The sequence below is a fragment of the Amblyomma maculatum genome, chromosome 3, assembly GCF_055883805.1.
Source record: "Amblyomma maculatum isolate TAMU_Amacu chromosome 3, ASM5588380v1, whole genome shotgun sequence".
Lineage (NCBI taxonomy): Eukaryota > Metazoa > Arthropoda > Arachnida > Ixodida > Ixodidae > Amblyomma > Amblyomma maculatum.
Window position 1 is genome coordinate 37,178,891 of NC_139346.1, and position 23,837 is coordinate 37,202,727.

Consider the following 23,837-nt stretch of genomic DNA (forward strand, 5'->3'; position numbering starts at 1 on the left):
ATATATATAGAAAGAAGCCTCGCCGACTGTTGGCTTCTTTCATTCATATATATATATATATATATATATATATATATATATATATATATATATATATATATATATATATATATATATACATACATTTAAACAGATCGATATTTATAAAGGTTGCAGATTTGCATTTTGCAGATAAATTCCACTTTTAAAACAGAACGCACCACTTTTGCATATATCGCGCACCTGTTCTGCTTTCAAATTAACGCATGAAGTTATATTTTACGAGATAGTGTATTCAGCTCACTCCACCGAGAAGCCACCGACGCCATAGAGGCTTTCAGAAAAAATAAGGTGGACACTCAAGCTGCGTCTTTAAGTGTATTATAGTAGAGCCTTTATGGTACGTATTTGTCGCCTTTACATTCCAATTCCTCGTAGCATTTATGCACTTTCCTTTAAAATAGGGCAAATACTTAAAGCGTCCTATCGCGTCCTCCTATTTCTTACGGAGGCATAATTGTTTACACAAGACAGATAATATGAATTTGAATATTTTACAGGACTTCAACCATTCATTAGGAGCGTGTTTTTTGATAGCATGTCTTATTTTTTCATTGCACTTTTAAGCAAGTGAGTAAAGGTATTTACGTTTCTATTAGCGTTTTCGAGCCTTTTAGTGGGAAAGTTTCTTGGTTTGACGTCGGCTCCGCCTAAGAATCTCGCGTCTCTACTCACAGCAGCTACAAATTACAGAGGCGGCTGTCATGGATGAGCAGTCATACTCGTTATTTAATAATTCATTCCTTTTGTCAAATCCTTCAATATTTATTCTGGAATGAATAAAACTCACAAATGACCTCAACAACAGTAGCGACAGGGGTCGGTTGGTTTACCAGCCAGCATGAGCTGACTCCCAACTGAAAGCCACTTGAGCCCGTTCATTTCTCTTGAGCACAAAGTGGGACCACCTGGCTTCCAGCTGATACGCATTTGAAACCTGTTAATGCTATCTGAGTACTAGATGGGACCAGCAGAAATGAACTTCAACCAGTTGGAACCAGCTAAGACTATTTTGTATATTTTTTCATCAATTGGACGAGTACAAGGTTTGTAATTTGACTGGCGAAAATCAACAACAGTAGCGACAGGGGTCGGTTGGTTTACCAGCTAGCATGAGCTGACTCCCAACTGAATGCCACTTGAGCCCGTTCATTCCTCTTGAGCACAAAGTGGGGCCACCTGACTTACAGCTGGTACGCATTTGAAACCTGTTAATGCTATCTGAGTACCAGATGGGACCAGCAGAAATGAACTTCAACCAGTTGGAACCAGCTAAGACTATTTTGTATATTTTTTCATCAATTGGACGAGTACAAGGTTTGTAATTTGACTGGCGAAATATGAGGCTGGTTCGGATTAAGCGCACCATGCGAAGAACAGCTTTTGAAGCATTCGACAATAAAAACTAAGCTCTGATTTTAACCATGGGAAATGAGGAAGATGATGATTTTACTATTTTTGAGACCAAACCTAGAAGTCTGTAATTTTTTCTCACTCAAACAGTGGACCCGGTTCATTTCAACCCTCTGAATTTTGCATAATTCGACCTGCCGTTAGGCCAGACAGAGACGAGTGATCGGACAAGCTCTGGGGATTCTGTGGGGTGTGACCGACGATGTGCGAGGAAGGTTGCGTTGGCGGGTCTCATTCGGTACAGACGGTTTCGGATAGCGAGGCGCCGCGTGACGGAAACAAAGCTCACAAAAAGAGAGATAGAGAGGAGGCTGGGCGTGCGGCCTTTTGAACCCCATCGGATATCATTCAACGCCGGCGTCTTTCCGGCCATTCTTACTACTGCTAGAGCTGCCCGACATGTCTGATTGAGCTGCATCGCCGCGGCTAGCAACGCCGGATAACCGTGCGTGTCTAGTTTTGAAGCCAAATATTCACTACGCCAGGATAGTACGAGCAGTCGAGTATACACGGTTTATTTCTTCGCCTGGTCTTGACAGCTGTGAATTAAGCCGTTTCGTATTTGACTCGCGGTTCCTCGCTGTACACGCCGTTGCCAAGAAGCTTTGGTTTTGTGGAAGTAACCGCCATGGTCCACTCCATGGATGATGAAGTGGCCCGCCCGGCTTCTGGCTACCTGATGGCCATCTTGTTCCTCTGCGTTTTTTTATTTTTCAGTGAAGTCGTCTCTACGCGGCGGCTAACGCTATAGCACCACCAGCGAACCTTCCAGTGTTCGTTTCAATCTCTTGTGCGGCGTCGTGTTTGTCAGTTTCTGCTTTCTGTACCACTCGGCGGTGTAAAACGGATCCTGCGCCCACCTTGACAAAGGTTTCACCGGTCAATAATATCGTTCAGCTGCTCTGCTAGATGAGCTGCTTGCCTTGGTCGTCCTGCAGCAGTCTGGAGGAAGACTTTAGGGTGCAGGCGTGCTGGTCACTGGTGCGCTCGTTTCGAGCGTGAGGTCGGAAGCGGTGGCATCTTTACAGTGCCCGGCCAGCCATGACCCACTGCAGGGATCCGACTTCTACTGCGAAACACTCACGTTAGACTGGATCTCTAATGTCTGGAAAACGTAAGGATTCTTGACCTTCCGATATCTGGTTCTGAATTTGTAATTTTGTATTCTAGATTTCGTGCTCGTATTTCTTTTCACTTGACACTTGTTCAATTTGAACGCTGAAATTTCTTCCATCTTTACTATACCTCGTAGAGTGCTATGAATGCCAATAAAAGGGGGTGATTCTCTGTCAATTGCAAAATTCTTATTTCCTACTCCTATGCAGCAACGTCAGCCAGTGGCTGGTCAGGCATGGCTCTACTTCGTTTAACTGGGTGAAGATGCTTACTTCTGAACCCTCTAAACCTGTGACGGAAAGTGTCACATATTAGCAGCAGTCGAATAGACAAAGAGGTTCAGCGTGGTGTCGTTCGTGCGTAACGTCGCCCTATGAATAGAACGTCTACGCAATTGTGTGATAGGGGCTTTCGTTAAAATATTTTTTAAAATAAAAACAATTTATTTTCTTGCATTCATGGTGTTTGGAGTTTCTGGGAAGGAGCAAAATATGGCTTAAGGAACCACTTTTTAATGAGCGAGGCTTCGTCGACGACGAAGGTAGTCTGACAAAGAAAAAAATTGGCCCACTACAAAACCTTGCAATATGTGGCTGGAAAGCAGCCTTGAGGTATTATAACCCTAGGTGACTGCCTACGTAGCATGCTGTGCCAAACGGCGGCGACGGCAATGGGCCACCTGATTGGCACCGTGATTTTCTTGTGAAGGTGCCTTTCGCACACACTGCCGCCGCATCAGAGACAGCCTGACAGATTCTGCCATTCCCACCAACTCTCGTCCTTCCCTTACATTTTTTGTTCAAGATGTTTGCTTCCAGGCACAGTAAAATGAAGAACGGAATGTAGGAGAACGTAAACTAAAAGGAGTGTAGACTAATATTCCTTAAAAATTCGTAAAATTTCTCGAAGAAGCGATTGCATCTTCTCCATTTACGATAGCCGACAGATCGGATATTTGGCATTTTAACTGCAAAAGCAAAGGTAGCCTTGACAATTGAAGATTACAGACACTTGTTACTATTTCTTCAGTGCTCTTTGCACTTGATCGTTGTAAGAAGATAGCGTATTCTTCATATCAATTCGATACACTGCATTTCCTGATACTCGGCTATCAGTGCATATTTGAGTGGTCAGTGATGTCTTTGTTTCACTCCAGCATACTTTTCGTGCTGCTGGCGAAAGGCTACTTGCGCGTTACAAGCTCTTTATGAAAGAGCACCGCAAGATCGGAGGACTAGCAGCGATTGTGGTTTCTGGAGAAACTGTACCCTCGCGGGTTAAAATGATTAAAAAGCAATGCGATCATGGTACAGTGGGATGTCCCTGTAGCTGCGTGGTCAAGCCACGTCCATCATCAATCCACTTCCCGGGGGGCACTAAGCGTCACGAAATCAACAACACAAAGCTTCAGGGTAATAAACTCTCCCATTAACCCTGTCCTGCGTCAGTGCCTCCGCCTTTATACCGCGAACTTTCTTAAATGTACCACCTCAACCAAATCATCTCTGCCCCTGCCCCCAACCAATCGGCTACACGACATGATTGCGTGGCGATTCGGAAGGATTTCGCAAAGTTTAATTTTTACCGTGTGATACCATTGCACTTTTTCAAATTCATTTGCATCCTTTGCCTTGCCTTATATGCTTGAAAAGATAATGAACCGTTATTGAGTTGCTGCATTATATCAGTTGCGTTATCAAAAGCAAAATTCCTTTGTTCGTATAAAATACGTATGTTGTCTACCACCGCTCAGGAATAATATTCATGGGCGGGGGCATTTACAACTAAGTAAATGAACCAATACAGTTCAACCACGTTATATCGCTTACACCCACACCTTCCCACTTTAGGACCGTGTTTTCCATAACACTGATACTACCGAAGCGACTAACTTCAAAATCAAATATATTTCAAACCCTACATTTCAAAATTTGCTAGCTTCTGTACATCATAATTTTATTTCAGGCATGCTTTGTTTTCGCGGCTTCTGCTCTGACAGGTCATTACTTTGACTACTGATCACAACTACCATATGATTCACACTACCTTTGCATTCCTCCTTGTTTTTTCTGCTGCAGATGCAGCTGAAAAATATGCATCGTCGTAGGCATAAGAATCAGCTGATTGATGGGGTACCAAGTTGCTTGTTCATAGACGTGAACAGTTTGCGAGAAAACTTCAAGTTCAGAGCCAAAAAATGTGATCTTCTGCAGTTCAATATTCTGAAGAGGGGGACACATCTTCTGCTGCAGATGCAGCTGAAAAATATGCATCGTCGTAGGCATAAGAATCAGCTGATTGATGGAGTACCAAGCTGCTTGTTCAGTTTGCGAGAAAACTTCAAGTTCAGAGCCAAAAAAGGTGATGTTCTGCAGTTCAATATTCTGAAGAGGGGGACACATTTTCTGCTGCTTATTACGCAACTTATCTTAAGACAGGGCATCACAACTTACGAATAACGTTCAAAGGAATGAGAAGATCACTTAAGGGGAAATGAGGATGCTAGTTATAATACATAAAGGAAAGAAGCCATTAGTCGGCGAGGCGAAGGAAAGCGTTGGGAATGGTACTTTATGTCTTTTTTTTTTTGCTAGAACTGTGATGTGCTGTGCTGTGCTAGAGGCTGTGCTAGTACCCTCTTACACTACCTATGGCTTTAAGACTTGAAGCCATAGGTAGCGTAAGAGGGTTCTAGCACAGCTTTCGCCCTCACTCTTGATCACGTTCTACGTGACGCTGGCGGTAACAAAGGACGTTCTACGTCCGCCGCTATGGCTGAGAGTGGCACTGGTGAACACTCTCAAGGTTCGTATACAGACAACATAAATACCGAAGCAAGTAGCAGGCGAGACAGCGGCCGATGTAGCTCAGCTGGAAGAGCGCCGGACGCGATATTCGGAGGTCGTGGGTTCAGTTCCCACCATCGGCACGTTGGTTTTTCTTATACGTTCTGTTTAATTATCTTTCCCCTAAACAGATTACATTACTAATTTCTTTGATTATCCAAGCAAACATTAAGGAAAAAAAAGATAAAGTACCATTCCCAACGTTTTTCTTGGCCTCGCCGACTGTTGGCTTCCTTCCTTCATGTATTATAACGAGCACCCTCATTTCCCCTAAATTTATCTGCTTGTAGCTTACGGGGGTTTCGGTTCTGGCAGTCTTGAAGCCATAGGTAGCGTAAGAGGGTCTAGCACAGCTTTCGCCCTCGCTCTTGATCACGTTCTACGTGACTCTGGCGGTAACAAAGGACGTTCTACGTCCGCCGCTATGGCTGAGGGTGGCGCTGGTGAACACTCTCAAGGCTCGTATACAGACAACATAAATACCCAAGCAAGTAGCAGGGGAGACAGCGGCCGATGTAGGTCAGCTGTAAGAGCACCGGACGCGATATTCGGAGGTCGTGGGTTCGGTTCCCACCATCGGCACGTTGTTTTTTCTTCAACTTCGTAATTAATTATCTTGCCCCTAAACAGATTACATTTCTAATTTGTGTGATTATCCAAGCAAACATTAAGGAAAAAAAATACATAAATTACCATTCTCAACGCTTTCCTTGGCCTCGCCGACTGTTGGCTTCTTTCCTTCAAAGGAATGGCGCATATTAAAGTACATGAATATTCAGAACTGGAAATTACCTGTCTTTGAGACGTTTTACGACGCACTTGCGTTTAATTGAAGGCAAACAGAGCTCACACCATTTCCTCACGATGTGACGATACTGAAAATAGGATGTGCCATTGGAACCTTGTTTTCTTTGGGATGGATGACGACCAAAAAGAGGACTGGCCAACCTCTCAAGAAAACGAAATCAGCCTCTGCTGCGACAAACTAGGTATCGCCAAAACTGGGCAACTATACCAAAGGATTCACCGCGCTAGGAAAATATCAGTCTATAAGTAGCAGCTATACTATAGCAAAGTTTAGGTATTTTAACCCCAAAGATCGCAGTCTGTTTTGTGGTTACAAATTGAAAGGAATGACACTTGCAACACGGAAGGCCCGGTCAAAGCATTTTGAATTAGCAAAAAGGCACGATAAGAAATTCAAGCTATCGGCCAAAAGCTGAGCAAAGATTCGCAAACGTATATCTGCGACGTCACTACTAACGCTGTCAGCCCGTCGGATCGGTAGCCACTATCTAGCTATGGTTTTCCCAACCACCTTCAACCTAAACCAGCCGTAGTCTTGTCAATATTTTCTATTTAATTTGCTAACATACAAAGAATTCTATCGAAGCGCACTATTGTCACATCTTTTCTTGATTGTGACATTATCGTATTCACCAAAACATGGCTGCACACCGATATCAGTGGTCATAAAACGCTATCCGGCTCCACTTCATTCAATATATTGTCACGCATGTCCCGCGGTCCTGTATTGGAGGAAGGTGAGGGGTTGCAGAAGAAGCTGTAGAGGAAGAGGAAGCTGGTTTGGTTCGTCTGGGTGTGCTAATGACTAGCCCATCTAACACCCACCGTGTAAATAAACCACGTAACAACTGTGGTGGAGGTGCTGGGTGCGGGAAATGTGAATCCGTTTTACGTGAGTCTCGAGAGAAATCGAAAGATGCAGCATGTTTCGACAGAACTTCCACTTAACTGTAACGATTACTTGTTGGCAGGGATTTGTTATCATGGCAAGAAATTGTGTCTTATCTACTTCGGAGCATGCGTTAGGCTGGGAATTGTCTGTGCTGAGCACGTCCACTGATTCAACAGCGTCTTCGTCAAAGTTGGCAAGTTTTAGGCCACGTGGTAATACAACAGGTTCATTGGAGCAGTTAGTCGTCCACAAAGAAGAATGGCAATTCCTGAGTGAAACGATGCAACGGGCAATCAGAACATTTTTCTTCACGCAGTGTAGAGTGAGTCGTTCAATTACAGTGTCGAGCGCATCACTGGTACAGCTTAAACAAACAACTTGTGTAAACGCTGCTGACATTGCAGGAATGACTATTGTGGTGTCTGATTCAGACCAGACGCATGACACGGGACCACGCAAGCGCAGTATGCAAAAACCCTCCTTTATTCGTCACATTGCTTCTTCTACCTGTTTAATCAAACGCGGCCACCAGTAATGATCACGTAGCCACCTAGTCCTCGGCCTTGGCGTCCGCAGTCGCGTCTGCTCCTTGTGCAAGGATGCTGTAGAATATTCGCTGGCCTTCAACCCCGAGCGAGTTTAGCAGAATAGCCTTGCAACGCTTCGGTTTCAGTTCATCGCCGCCAATGGCCTTCAGGAAATTCAGGAATACGCTTTTCCACTGCTGCCAAGGCACAGCCGGGTCGCCGGGTGCAGGCAAGAAAGGGGGCGGTGCTGGGAAACACCCGAGTGACATGGCTCCGATACTGATCCTCTTCGCCAATATGTGGTGTCTGATTCAGACCAGAAGCATTACACGGGACCACGCAAGCGTAGTATGCAAAAGCCCTCCTTTATTCGTCACAGTGAAGCCACTTATATAGGAAATCATACTGAATGACGATGACGATATGTACACTGAAAGAAACGAAAATGAAACAAATAAGGATACAACAACTATGTCGTCCGAAACCGAAGCGTGCTAGGATTGGTCAGCGAATTTTCAAACAAAGAAGATTCAAAGCATGTATTCACAGAAATGTCCCCATTGCGAAAGACTGGAGCGGCCGCACCTTGTTCCAGAAAATCGACATCAAGAATGACATTATGTGTTGATCGACCAAGTACTGCAAATTCATTTAGGAATGTGCGGCCAATGATTACGAGATTCAAGGAACAGATTCCAAGTGGGTTAAGCGGTTCGCCACCCACACCACACAGTGTCGTCGCCCTATCCCTACCAAACATAACTTTAAGACCAAGGCAGTTTTTAAAAGCGAAGCGTATAACAGAAATGATTGCACCTGTGTCAACCAACGCCATAGCACGTACAACCTCCACAAACACTTCAATTCTGTTTTTTAACATTGAAATGGGCAGAGGCATAGGTAAGCTAGAATAATTGGCGACCTCACCTCCGTCGGCAGCACTGACTAGTTTCCCGGAGGTGGCGACCATCGTCGGGGAGAAGGTGAGCGTCGTAAACGCCGAGATGGTGGTGTGAGGCTGAGTTCAGAGGCCTGTGATTCATTTCGGTTCAGCGCCGTTCTGTGCTCTTGTCGACTACGTGTTGCTCTGTACTCATTAAGGCCAGGTATTCTTGTGTGTGGATCTGCATTATCAGCCGGAACCCTTGTACAGGAGTTCACCCACTGTCGGCGATACTGCTGGTATGGACGGCGACTGAGGCAAAAACGCGAAATGTGGCCCATCATTGCACAGGTATAGCACACCGGCGACTTAAATTCACGCGATGAGTGAGCCTCATCGTGGCTTCGGTCGAATGCGTCATGGTCTGGATGTCGACGAGGAGGACGAGCTTGCTGGCTATTTTAGGCGTTGATGGCGGCAGGTTGGATATTTGGGCAATGAGCAGCAGAGCATCGGATGTCCCAAGGAGATGTATCAGAGGGAACATAACAGGCTGAAGGTGGACGATCGTCTGCCGAAGAGATTCTACTGCAGACGGGTCTGCCATGACCCTCAATATCGCGATGCCTCTGAAGCTCTTTGCGGACAATGTGTGGAATTGTATCTGCCATGCTCGTTGCTTCAGGCACATCCACACTAGCGATAGATGTGACATTCGGCAGCCGACCAAACGTCGGGATGATACGGCGTCGCTTCAAACCTTCAAACGTGCGGCAGTGTCGGGTAACATCAGCGGCGGCATTCAAATCATCCTTGCAGATGAGAAAACTGCATACGTCTACCGGTATTTTTCTAGGAGGTGGCCCAATTTGTCTTCCTTAGTCATGCGAGCATCAACTATTCTGCACAGCTTGAGGACTTCTATGTAAGTTGTGCAGTTCTTGCCCGGTACTTGCGCTCGCTGAGCCAGAGTCTGTTCGGCGCTCTTTTTTAGAGCATCGGCATTGCCAAATACCACTGTCATTTTTTCCATAAAGCGATCCCAGGTGATAAGGCATGCGCATGCTTCATGTATATCAAACCATGTTAGCGCCATTTCTTTAAGAAAGAATACTACGTTCACCAACTTGGTCTTCGCATCCCCGCGGTTGTATTTGCTCACCCGATTGCAGTGGGTAAGCCAGTCATCCACGTCTTCCCCGGATTTGCCATAGAAGTGCCGGGGTTCCCGATATGGCTGTGTGGTGGTCGGTTGAGCTGCTGGCATTGGCTGCGTTGGACATCAGCTTGCGCCATCTACATCAATAGAGGGGGTAGGTGAGCTATTCTTCTACTTCGATGGGGTAGGAGAGGTTCCGTGGTGATCGATACCCGAACACTCCACCACAGTTGTTGCGTGGTTTATTTGCACGGCGGGTGTTAGATGCGCTGGTTTTTTAGCACACCCAGAGTGAACCAAACCAGCTTCCTCTTCCCCTTCAGCATCTCCTGCAACCCCTCATCTTCCTCTAATACAGGCCCGCAGGACGTGCGTGACACTGACATGCGTGATATAGGCGTGATCGACCTCACATGCGAGTGGGAGGCGTCCTGCTGGGAATAAGAAAAACTTTTATACCACTTGTCATCGACACTGATTTCGATTTAGAAATACTCTGGACAGCTTTGAACATTTAATACGTAACTGCTATCGTGCACTGGATTCAGGCAGTTGTTTTCTAATAAACTTCGTGAAAGCATGACAAAGGGCGCTTCAACTCTTCCAGGCCGATATCACATACCTGTTTGAGGATTTTAACTTTCCAAAGATTGACTGGATAAAGCTATCATCCTCTTGTAATGCCTTAACAAATTTTTTAAACGTGACTAGATTTTAACCTATTGCAAATAGTTATCAAGCCCCCCCGTAAGCCCACCCATGGTTCATATGTCATCTTTACAACAGCCCCTGAAACACTTAGTAACAAATGTTTTAGATGCATTCAGCGAAAATTTGCTTCAGGTGACTGCAGCTTCGCAGATACGAGCTCTCGAAATCGACTATCTCCTGGCTCACGATGACTATCCTTTTTCTTACGCAGAGCGATGAAGCAGGCGACAACATCGGCCGGCGTGTGAGCTGTAAGCAACTGTACTCCAGGGAAATTAGCACACGCGTTCCGAATTCGTCGCTGCATTCATGACCACATATGACCGGCGGACGTTGCGCTTGCGCCATACTTTTTGTGCTCCTCGCGCGCTGTTTCTGTATCGTGGATAAAATTTTCTCGGATTTCCTCGCGCTGGAGGCCTTTCGAAAATGCTCTCTTTGACTGAAAAGCCGACATAGTATCGTCATGTTCACGCCATCAAACGCCCTATGAGAGCAAGCAACCGAATACGAAAATTACAATGTTAATTATCGGGTTTTTGTAAATGACATGAATAATTAGAGGAGATTTACAGCATATTATGCCCGCCGGGGCAGAGTGTTCGTCCCTGAAAATGTTCTGTTTTCTGTTTGCAACCTACTGTTTTTAAAGTTTCTTGAGTTCAGCTTTGAAACACCATATACATAAACACACACACACAGACACACACAGATACATATAATTTAAAGGAGCGAGCAGTCTACAACTGCAAGGTAAACGTTCGGTTGGCCTTTACAGGAATTTGTGCTTTCAATTCTTTTATAACGAGCCCCTTATTTCCTTCTCAATATATATATATATATATATATATATATATATATATATATATCGTAATATATATATATATATATATCGTAATAGGAGTCCTTGCACAGGGCGCTACGCCGTGAACAGTCAAGGGAACGTTCGGCGATCAAAACGTAGAGCTTGAGTCAGCACACGCACTAGCGTCGTTAGCGAGCGTTGTCGTCGTTGTCTTTCCTGACCGTCAGGCGTTGAACGTGGTTGTCGTCGTTCTCTTCAGCATCAGGCGCTGAACATTTAAGAGCCGAATACCGGCCTTACAAATTCCCCCGGGTGAAAAGGCGCCATCCTGGAGGCTTATGGCGATGTGACGATGAGAGTATCGTAGTAAGGTTTCAGGCGGCTACTGTGTACTATTTCACGATTGCGGAGACGGTGATCAGTGGATGGCGCAAGGGGTTCGAGGAGGTAGTTGACGGGGGATGTTTGCTTGACAATACGGTAGGGGTCCTGGTACTTGCTTAGAAGTTTTGATTAAAGGCTGGGACTGAAGGAAGGTACCCATAGCCAGACCAAAGAGTCTGTACGGTAAGCAGGAAGAGGTGCATATTGATCTCGGGTGGTTTTATGCTGTTGCTGGGCGTGAGGGGTGAAGAACTGGGCAAGCTGGCGGCATGCTTCAGCATTAGTTGCAGCTTGTAAAAAAGTCATGAATTCGAAAGAATCCGATCGGTATGGGAGAATGGCGTCCATAGTACAAGTGGGCTCACGGCCTTACTGGAGAAAGTATGGCGAGAATCCGGTGGTTGCTTTACTGGCAGAGGTATAAGCAAAGGCGACGAATGAAAGAACGCGGTCCCTATATGAGTTGTCGGAAGCGGTATACATTGCCAGCATGTTATCCATTATGCGGTTGAAACGCTCAACCATTCCGTTTGTTTGCGAATAGTACGCGGATGTGGAACGATTTTGCATTCTCGAAGAACAGCTTCTACAACTTCAGAAAGGAAGGCGGGACCTCTACCTCTCAGCAATTCTTTGGGAGCCCCATGGCGAAGAATGATATGATGGAGGATGAAGGAAACAATTTTTTGGGCTGTAGCCGATGGCAAAGGCACTGTTTCGGCGTAGCATGTGAGATGATCAATTGCAATGATGATCCAGCGATTGCCTTTTGATGTGCTAGGAAGAGGGCCGTACAGGTCGATTCCAACATGCTCAAAAGGCTGAGCTGGTCAGGTCACCGGCTGCAGAGGAACGGCGAGCTAGCGAGGAGGGTGTTTTCGGCGCTGACACTCTGGGCTGGACTGGACGAACCGGAGAACATAACAGTACACCCCACGCCAGTAGTGCCGCTGTCGCAGGCGATTGAAGGTTTTCAATAAGCCGGCGTGAGCACACTGGGGATCGTCGTGGTGGTGGGAGCCAATCACAGAGCCCAGATGTGTCGGAATAACAAGCAGCCACTTTCGACCATCCGTAAGGGAATTCCAAAGGTAAAGGAGCTCGTCTCTAATGGCGAAATGGTTAGACTGGTGACGGAGAGCGCGGCAAGGAGGTCGTGACGCACGGCCAGATAAAAAAAATTCATGCGTTTTGCATTGGTCGGAATTTATATCAGTGGGCATGTCGGTGGGATATAGGATGGATATAGCAGGACTGGCTTCAGACCGCAAGGGAGACAGTGAGAGAGCATCAGCATCGGCCTGTTTACGGCCAGAGCGATAGATGACGTTAATGCCGTATTGTTGGAGCCTCAGAGCCCAACGGGCCAGTCGACCGGAAGGATCTTTCAATGAAGACAGCCGTCAGAGGGAGTCATGATCGGTGGCGACATCAAACGGCCATACAAGTAGAATAGCGAGACACTCTTTCTCGGTGACGGAATAGTTTGCGTCAGCTTTTGTCAGGGTCCGCCTGGCGTAAGCGACAATGTACTCATAAAAGCCAGACTTCCGCTGAGCGAGTACTGCGGCGAGGTGGTGGTGGTGAACTCTTTTATTGCGCCCAAAAACAGGGGACCAGTCAAAGGGCCGGTTGCGCTGACTTAGAGGAGGTCGGCGGGGATCCTTTGGGATGCCGCGGCCTCCACCGCGCGTTGGATAAGCCAGTGTTGGTCTGCTGGCTCGGAAGTACACAGGAGAGACTCCCACGTCTCTGAGGTGTTTGTGTTGTCTGTGTTGTAATGTGTACACGTCCACACCATGTGTATGAGTGTGGCCGGAGTTGAGCAGTGTTTACACATGGGGGCTATCTGATCCGGAAAGATCCTGCTGTATAAGAGGGGGTGTGGAAAGCTGCCAGTTTGTAATTTGCGCCATTGGATGGCCTCGCGTCTTGTTAGATCACGGTGTGCGGGAGGATATGTGCACCTTTGGAGTCGGTAGTGCTGGAGTATGTCCGTGTAAGTGGTGAGTAGAGAAGCGCGTGATATTTTAGTGTCAGCGGAAGAAGGGTGGCTGATCATACTCTCGGCTCGGCAGCTGAGATCTCGAGCGAGAGTGTTTGCCTGGGCGTTTCCGCTGAGCGACTCGTGGGCTGGAGCCCAAAGAAGTAAGCGAGATGTGGAAGAGGCTGCTGTAGAAAGTAGAATGTGTAACGCCTGGCAAGAGATACGGCCAGCATCGTAATTGCGAATAGCCTGTTGAGAGTCACTGATGACGACTGTGGTATTAGGGTCGGCTAGCGCTAGCACAATGGCAACCTCCTCAGCTGCGGTGACTGTTTCTGCATTGCGAATGCTGCAGGCTGTGTACCAGCTGCGGTGAGGGGCGAGAGCTACCGCCACCGTCGCTGGCCTCGATGGATGGTAAGAGGCGTCCGTATACGTGACGTCCGGACGTCCACTGAAGCGTTTCTCGAATTGAAGAGCCCGATCGGCCCGTCTCTCGGCGTGGTGTTCCGGGTGCATCCGTTTGGGAATGGGAGGAATGCGGAGATTTAGGCGATATTCCGGTGTAAGTTCAGCGTAACTTGGGGCCGATCTCGGCGGGGAGATCCCAACTTGCTGCAGTACTGCTCGGCTAGCGTGTGTGAGTGAGAGCCGCTCATACTGGGCGGTGAGGGTTGCCTCGATCAGTTCGCTCACGGTATTGGAGATTCCAAGAGCCATGAGCTTATGGGTAGCTGTGGAGATGGGAAGACCTAGTGCCGTCTTGTATGCTTTTCGAAGTGATGCCTCTAGCCGTTCGCTTTCGGCATGAGTGATGTAAGTAGGGTCCAGAGTAGGTGATGCGGGAGCAGATGAAAGCTTGAACGAGGCGCAGGAGGTTGGACTCTCGCATGCCATGATGTTTGTTGGAGATTTGCTTAAGGAGGCGTCCGATCTGTACAACCGACTGGTCGATGCGTTGGATCGTGATGTTGTTGCTGCCGTTGGCCTGTAGATGCAAGCCCAAGATCCTGATGTTGTCTGTTCGAGGAATCGGGTTTCCTTGCACCTGGAGGTTGATGTCAGGAAGTATATTTGAAGGGCGTCGTCCCGGGGATGGGATGATGATATACTCGGACTTTGTCGCCGAGCAAGTGAGGCCAACTGTACTTAGATAATCTCCAATCCGTTCGATCGCAGTCTGTAAAGTCTCTTCAATCTGGCCGTCACTGCCGCGCGTGATCCAAAGTGTGAGGTCGTCAGCACAAATGCTGTGATGCAGGTGGGGGATGTCGGCCAGTAGCTTCGGCAGGCCTATCAGTGCGACGTTAAAAAGCATCGGCGAAAGTACGGCGCCTTGCGGCGTGCCACGGTTTCCCGGAGAGATGATGGAAGGATCTCCAGTGCCGGCTTTAAGTTGAACTGTGCGGTCGGTGAGAAAGTTTCGGATGTACGCATACATGCAATGTCCAACACCGAGAGCTTGAAGTTGTTGAAGAATCGCTTCGTGGAGGACGTTGTCGAATGCCTTGGCAACATCGCGGCAGGCGATGACTTTCGTGTCTAGTGTACGTCTCATGACTACCTGATGATGGAGAAGACGCATAATGTCCGGGGCGGCTAAATGAGGGCGGAAGCCGAACATTGTGTCTGGTAGAAGATGGTTGTCTTCAAGGTATCGTCAGAGTCTGGTCTGGATAACGTGTTCCATCAGCTTCCCAACGCAGGATGTGAGAGAGATGGGACGGAGGTTGGCCAAGGTTGGTGGTTTGCCCGGCTTGGGGATGAGGACTAGATTGGCGCATTTCCACTCTTGAGGGATGGTACCGCTGGCCCAACATTCTTGAAAATAGTCGGTAAGAGCTGAATGGATGCGTCGTCTAGATTCCTAAGCCTTTTATTTGAAATGCGGTCAGGGCCGGCCGCCGAAGTCGTCTTGAGGCGATTGAGTTCTGCTCGGACCTCCGCAAAAGTGATTGGAGCGTCTAGACAGAGATTGTCCGTGCCCTGATAGAAGGGGAGGTTAGTTGTTGGTTCAGGGCGGATGTAAGTATTTATAAGCTCTTGTTTGAGCTCATCAGACGTGTCAGGATACTGGTGGAAGATTCGCTCGAGCTGTTGGCGTGCCTGGAGCTTGCCTCCTGCTGGGCCGAGTAAATGTCGAAGGAGGTTCCACGTCTTACGTGCGTTTGGAGTCTTGTTCATATGGTCACATATGTTGTGCCAGCTCTGTCGAGTGAGTTCTATTGCATAGTTCTCGATATTCGTATGTGCGCGCGGCAGTCTACGCCGGACATTGCGGTCCCACTTCCGAGTGGCAAGTAGAGCTTCGAGCGACTTCTTGCGCTCCCACATATGGGCGTAGTAGCGGTCGCAGTGTGGGATACTGTCCTCTAACTCGACGGTTTGAGTGGCGTCGGCCACTTGTTTGACAATTCGGTTGTCCACGCCTTGATATCAGTAATAGCGGGAGGTTTGTCATGCTGTTTTCTGTGAGTCCGGAAGGAGTCCCAGTCAATCACCTGAGCCGGCCGCGTACATTGCCTGGTGGGCTCGTGTACTACGATTTCGAGTGCGAAGTGATGACTCCCAAAGTTTTCGTTAGTGTGACACCAAGTCGCTTTAACTCCGGAGGTCGTAAAGGCAAGATCCGGCGTTGTATCACGCTGTAGGCCCGTACCGTGTCTAGTGGGGTAGGACACGTCCGTGATAAGGGTCAGCTGGTGCGCATGCCATTCATTCCAAAGGCGTCGACCTTTAGCAGAGTCATAGTGGTAGCCCCAAGCATGGTGATGCGCGTTAAAGTCACCGAGAATGAGGAGGGGTTGCCCCTGCGCCAGCTGCTGGGCTTTGAGGAAAAGCGGACCGAAAATATCCTTATGAGCTCGGGGAGGGCTGTAGACATTAATTATAAACAGACTAGTGCAACGTTTACGCGAGGGTCGAGGTAATATGTCTAAGAAGACGTATTTGGGGAAAGTTGGATCTAAATTGTGCTGGAGGACAGTGAGTTTACGTTTGATGAGAGTAGCTATTTGAGGTTTTACTCGTTCCGATAGGTATGTACTGTAACCGGCAAGTTTCATGTTCTTGTCGCATTCCTGGAGTGCTATTAGTTCGGGGCGATCACTCGCGGCGAGGAACTGCTGGAGGACCGGACGCTTACGCGCGAACCCACGACAGTTCCACTGCCAGATGGTGGTGTTACCCGAGCTGCTCGCCATGATTAGGCTGGGATGTTTGTGGGGTTTGAACGGGTGTCGGCGCAGGGGCCGCGGGTACAACGGCAGCGAGGAGTTTGCCCTGTGCTTCTATAGCTTTGCTCAGCATCTCAAATTGTTGCGTGACTTGTGAGCCGATTGTGTGGAGTGAGCGTTCGTTGTATGCTTCTAAAGCCTTGATGCGAGTTTGACTTAGGTTGCAGCTTTCCTCAACTTTGGCAAAACGCGCCTGCCAACCCTCCGCGGGTGAGTCGGTGTCGGACGTTGCTTTGCGTTTTTGTGCTGATCGGTTGGGAGGAGCGATATCCATAGGTACAGAATCATATGATCCCTGCGGATGCGGGGGAGACGGAGTGAGTGTGGCCGTCGGCTTTTCGAGAGCCTCTACTCTGAGTATAAGTTGTTGGATGACTGCTGTCAGTTCCATAATCGCTTTGTGTGTGTCTAGAGTAGTGGGAGTCCCTTCCTGCTACTCACCGGTTTTTGACGTTGTCGTAGATCTGGTAGAGATGGTGGTAGCCCAGGCGGCTGCTGCAAAGGATGAGGAGAGGCCCCAGTCAGCTGGACCACTGCAGGTGGCCCGGGATTGGTCCGGGAGGTCCCTTGAGAACCCATCCGTGGAGCGGGAGACTTGAGCGGTGGAAAAGAGCTCGAGCGGTCTCGGAGCTGCCGCTGCTGGCTATCGAAGCGTTGCCGGTCCCATCGGCTGGTGCGCTGGAGTGTGATCCGCTTGGCGGTCTCTTGGGTCTTGAGTTTCTCTTCCTGAGCATTTCGAATTTTCTCCCACTTCCTGCGCTTGACTTCGTAAGAAATCCAGAAGATTTCCCTGCAGCGACTATCGCCCGTGAGATGTTCGTTTCCGCACAGGCGGCAGATTGGTTTGCACGTGTGGTCGTTGGTAGGATTGGATAGTCCGCAACCTCTGCAGTTGGTAGTTGCGCTTGCACAAACATCGGCTCGATGACCGAGCTCGCCACAGCGATAGCACACCTCGTACTTCTTCTTGAATAAGTTGCATCTGTGGCGACTATTGCAAAAGTAGACCCAGGTAGGCACTTGGCGCTGAGCGAATGTGATGAGTACTGCGGTGGTGTTCCCGAGCCGCCGAAAGTCCACAATGGGTGGGTTACGGTTGTCTTGTAACTCTGCTTGAATTGTATTTCGATCCAGTCGGAGGTCGACGCCGCGAATCACACCACGGCTCGAACTATCATCTGGAGCGCAGTAGACGGATATCTCATACGCCTTGTTGTCAATGGCGATCTCTTCGAGTTGCATCACCCGTTCAGCTCTTTCAACGACTGGCGTGCAGTACGCGAAAGTATTCTGGATCAGGTTAGCTTGTATTAGGTCTTCGTGACGAACAGCGTCCCTGGGGAAGTGAGCAGCAGTGCAAATCGCTTCCAGTAGTTGGTAGGTTGTAATCTTGGAGAGTGGCAGTCCGCCCCGTGGGCGCACAATTAGCTTGAGAGCGTTTCTGGGTAAGCGAGGCTGGTTCGATGCTACAGATTTTTTGGCTAGTAAGCGTCCTCGCTGCCGAGGCGTGAGTTCAGCTTCCGTCTTCGCACGTAGCCCATTGTCGATTTGGGACGCTTGGTTCGGTCCCGCTTGGTCTCCAGGGAAATCTGCCACGGCAGGCCCTGATGTTGTTCGCGCTTCCCGGAGCTTGTTTACTTTAGTCAACCAATCACTGGCTGCTAATTCTTCTCGAGAAATTGGGATGCCTTCCACGGTGACCCTCATGGCGAACTACGGCGCGTGGGCACGGTCCACGGCGCAGCCCAGCTGGCGAACGCTGCTGCGACGCAGGTGGCGAACGCCACTGCGACGCAGAGCTCCGTATCTTCGGCGCGGCGCAGTAGGCCTAGCGAGGCATCTAGCTTGGTCACGGGAAAACGTTGACCTAAAATGGTCAAAATTCGTTTTGCGTACTTCTGGTTGGTGTCCCTGGATTCCGCTCGTCTTCAGGAAACCGTTGATATGAACGGATATCAGCGGCGAGGCCGACGCCGCTGGTATCACTGTGAATATCTGTAGGAGAAGGGTCGAATGACGCAGGATTGGCGGAGTCGTCAGAACGTGGCGGAGTGTCGCGAAGGTATCATCACAATGTGGAGACCAAGCTGAAAGATCGTAGTTGGACAGACGCTTGGTCAGATTATGGCGAAATTGTCGATGATTATGGCGAAATTGAGAAAGAAGCGGTGGAAGAGCAGAGGCCGACGAAGCTGAGGAGTTCTTTCACTTTAGTGGGCTTGAGAAATTCAGCCATAGCACGCAATTTTGCCGGAACGGGAAGAGCGCCATCCTTAGAGACAACATGCCTGAGAATGGTTAGCTGCTGTGCTCCAAAAACGGAACTTCATTAAATTTAATTGGAGGCCAGCGTCGGTCAGACATTGCAGAACGGCTTCAAGGCGCGTGAGGTGAGATGGAAAATCCGGGGAAAAGATGCCAACGTCGTCCAGGTAACGAAGGCAAGCGTGCCATTTGAGCCCTCTGAGTAGGTTGTCCATCATACGAATTGGCAGGGGCATTGCCCAGTCCGAATGACATAACATTAAACTCATAGAGCCCATCGGGTGTGACGAAGGCGGTTTTTGGGCGATCGGTCTCTGCCATTGGCGCCTGCCAGTAGCCGTTCCGGCTACTGGCAGGCGCCGGAACAGCTAATAATGAAAAAAAAAAAAACTCCGCTTCCTGCAGGCAGTAAAGGGCGTCGTCAATACGAGGGAGAGGTAAACGTCCTTGCGCGTGATCTTGGTCAGTCGATGGTAGTCTATACAGAATTGGATGGAACCGTCTTTTATCTTGTCCAGGACGACTGCAGACGCCCAAGGGCTCTGCCACGGTTTGATCACGTCGCGCTGGAGCATGTCGGTCACCTGTTCGTTAATAATGCGGCGCTTAGTGGTTGAGACATGGTATGGACGCTGGCGCAAACGGGCATGGATGCCGGTATTAACACGGTGAGTAATGTTAGTTGTGCATCCCAAAGGAGGTTACTAGGAGTCGACTCAGGATATATGAAGCTGTTCGTAGTCTGCGGAAGCACAAGCCACGTTTGGCCTGTCCTGACAGCTCCAGCGTACCTCAGAAACCCGGCTTGCAAGGAAGCATTTGTAAGTGACGCCGTCCTTTTCACCATTTTATGTTGTTAATCGTTAGTAAATCAATGTAGTCTATATGCCAGTTGGTTGTTGTTCGCGTGGAAGACAGCGAAAAACCGGCCATTATGCTTCCTCTCCGGTTTAAACTCTGCAGTGTATATGTTTAAGTTGCTTCGTTTTGTAACATCGAGGTGACGTTTTTTGGGAGAAGTAATGCCGCGATACTTTCAAAACTGTATTTGCCTTTTTTTTTAGCAGCAGCCGGCATGCGGCCTCATCACTGTGATTCTGGCACGCATATCAACACCTTTATCAGTTTCTTTGTCGAGCAAATGCGCTGAGATCTGTCTCGAAGACTCCGACCAGTCGCGTATGTTTCTGCAATGTTCCCAGTTGTGCTAGTAACAATTTTTCGACGTTATCAAGATGGTTCGGAGCCGCCTTTAAATTGAGCGTTGATGTATGCGACAGGCAGTTTTAGTTCGACGATCGAAGAGTACGTTTGTTGCTATCGCCGCCGCCGAGTTACTTAGTTCTTTTGCAGGCGCAAGTCAGCCCAATAAAGAGTTACTTTCACTACCATCACGCCAGTGTCTTCTTTTGGTATACGGCGTTGTCACCACTACGTGATATGTGGTAAAAAGGGTCATAATGTCGATGAGCGTAAATGTGACATTTGGATTTGAATATGGTAATTTGGGTGTGTCACATGGCTTACAGGGATTTGAAAGCAGTGTAATTAGGCACAGGACAAAAGTATGTTTTTTTGAACTGCCATAAGATTGAATTCCAAGAATAGCAAGAAATATTCACTTTTTATAGAATTGCACATATAGTGATGCAATATCTTTTTCTGTTCTTTCATTTGTCACACCACTATATAACTGTGAAGGACAGGTAGCCTTCAAGCAGAGCAGTAGCTTTCAAGCCATATCCGTTCATCTGTTGACAAGGCGCTTTAGCCGATTACCTCGCACCTGCCAGCCGCTTGTATATACATTATGTTACCTGGACATCTTTAAATAACAGCATACTCATCTAGCGCAACAATCTATATTATTGATGGTCACCACGACGCCATTGTAATAGCTCAACGCAGTTTCTAATAGGGTAGTCTCTGTCATCGTTTTAAATGTATATTTTAGTACTGCATACAATGCTTGCAGTACGGGATTATGCGCAGTGACACGTATACGTATGCTGTTTGTTCCATTGCTTTCTATGCGTGTCTGCCTAAACAATCAACCTGATGTCTATCTGGTGCGTATTTTGGGACTTTGCTTCTATATTTATTTTTATTTTTTTACAGATGCTACGCGTGACAAGAAATGGCCATTTTTGATTCCAGAATTTTACGCGCAAAGGGTTGCGGGTATGTTCGTTATATCAAGAGGCTGGCATGAACGTGCTGTTCGCTGTGATAGTATACCATCTCCAGCCAGGTTCATTGCAGTATCTCATAAGGTATCTCTGTCATCTTTTAAAATTTATATATAATGCGTACAGTAGTAAAATATACGATGCCTGCAGTGCGGCATCATGCGCTATTACACGTATACCTATGATGTTTAGTGTTTGCTTCTACGCTGTCTATTTAAACAACCAGCTTGATTTCTGATTGGTGCAGTAAGGCCTGTGTTTTGATTTCATTTTTTTGTTTCATTTTGTTTTACAGATGCCGTGCGTGAAAGCAGAAATGGCAGTTTTTTATTCCCAGAATTTCATCCGCAAATGGTTGAGCGATTTTCATCGAGAGGGCAGCAGGAACATGCCGTTTGCTGAACCAGTGCACCTTCTACAGCCAGGCTCAACGCATTTTCTCCTGAGATGAACTTTGTTATCTTTTAGAATTTATATTTGACTACTGCACGATGTCTACAGTCAGAGATTATGAGCAATGATAACTTATGCTATCCATATTTTGCTTGTGTGCTTATCTATTTAAGCAATCAACCCGATTTTCACTTGCGGCAGTAAGGCCTGTGTTTTGATTTAGTTTCTATGTTTTTTTGCAGATGTGTGCGTGAAAGCAGAAATGGTAGTTTTTAATTCCCAGCATTTAGACCGCATATGGTTGCCGGGTTCGTTACATTGGGATGGTGGCAGCAACAAGGAGTTGCATAGCCAGTGCACCCTCCTCAGCCAGGCACTGTTCCCGACCCAGCTCGACCTGGACAACTCATAGCAGCGTAGCTCCATCTTTCTGGGCAAATCAAGCTACTTCCCAAAAGTAATTCCTCTATTGATTTCCTGTAGTAAATTTCTGAAATGTAGTAAATTTCTCGAGAGCCATTGCGTGTCCGATATTGATGCCACTGTTTCCAACATTACACCATCGTCGGTCCAATGATGGCGTGCTGCTTGGGTTTTTGCGACGTAGCGCCAGAAATGGCGAGAGTGTTCTTTTAAGAGGAAAGTCGCCTCAAGGAAGTGTGTAATGCTTTCATGGTTCTTTTCGTGCATGCCGACATTTTGGTGCAGATAGGTTCCTTCAGGTGCACAATTTCTGGTTCCAGAAAATTCTGCCCATGTTTCTTGCTGTCTTTTTCCATGAGACCACCACCCTTTGCCAAAAATTTAGCTTCCAAAGGGTTTGCTTGTCAGCCGTATATGATGACTTCTTTGACAATCTTGGACATCATAGCCATTGAAGAGGGCAGGACAAGCAATATTCTTGCCGTCAGCAAGTTCAGAAAGCTGGGAATGTATTACGAGCCACATATATGGCTAAGAAGTAGACCCCGTGGCCTCTAATATTTTGACAAAGTTTGTACATAAGTATACTGCTTATTTTAGTTATGTTTTAGAAAACAATGCTGCTAAAAAATTCACCTTAGGTAGACACCTGCGCTAGCGTATTTGCAAGGAATTAGAGAAAAGAAATAGCTTAAAGATGGTAAAAATGCATTATCTATGTGTGGTAAAAAGGTCTGACATTTGTTTTCGAATATGCTTATTTGGGCATGTGACAGCACATTGAGCTTTGAAGTCTGAATGATTAGGTACAAGGCAAACATATATTTTGATTTTTTATTTGCCGTAGGCTTTAATTTCAAAAAGGCGAAAAATATTTGCTTTTTATACCATTTCACATGTTTTGCTCCACTCTTTTTTTCACTGTTTTTCTTTGTCACAGCACTGCCATCATTGTGTGTAATTAGGAATAAATGTGGCCTTGCTGTAATAAATTATGCAGTTATCTGAGATTTTACGGCTGGCTGCAACTTGTCTGTGAGAGAGCAGATATCCTTCAAGCAGAGCAGAGTCCTAGAATCATTCAAGTAGATCTGTTGTCAGGGCGCTGCCGTCAATTGAATTGCCTCTGCCAACAAGCCAACAATGTCACCTCGACGTCATCATATACATCATATCCAACTGGCGCAACAATCTACAATAATAATGACCGCGACGCCATTGTAATGATGCAAAACCACCTGTTATAAGATGATCATTACCTCTTTTAAAATTTACCTGATTACCGTACGATCCTTGCAATACAGGATTATGTGTAATGACACACATCTGTTCATTTTTTTGCATTCTATTCTTGTCTGTTTTTACTTTGTGCAGTGGGGCCTGTGTTTTGATTTCCTTTTTGTTGTTGTTGTTTACAGATGCCACGCGTGAAAGCAGGAAGGGCAATGTTTGACTCCCAGAATTTGATCCGCGAATTGTGGCCGGCTTCGTGACATCGAGAAGGCGGCATGGGTAAGCGGTTTGCTGAGCCAGTCCATTCTGTCCAGAAATGCACGTTTCCCATCTCAGCACCAGATCTGAACGCGTGGATGCCTCCTAGCAGCGAAGCCCCAGCTACCTGGACCACCCAAGCCACCTCCCGAAAAATGTTTCTCTGATCATTTTATACATATCCAAGGGTCGCTTATTAGTAATCAGCAACTTTTAGACAAAGGTAGCTGAATGAGTGGTGCGAGATGGGTACATTTCTTGTATACAAAAT

At 47.4% G+C, this 23,837-nt stretch overlaps 1 long non-coding RNA gene across 1 annotated transcript; it reads left to right on the forward strand.

The window, feature by feature from the left end:
- The first annotated feature begins 294 nt into the window (after nucleotides 1–294).
- On the forward strand, nucleotides 295–22,173 carry LOC146194539 (uncharacterized). The gene is made up of 3 exons (XR_014705885.1): nucleotides 295–379; nucleotides 21,189–21,343; nucleotides 21,555–22,173. It is a non-coding gene; the product is annotated as an uncharacterized LOC146194539 (long non-coding RNA).
- The last annotated feature ends 1,664 nt before the right edge of the window (nucleotides 22,174–23,837 follow it).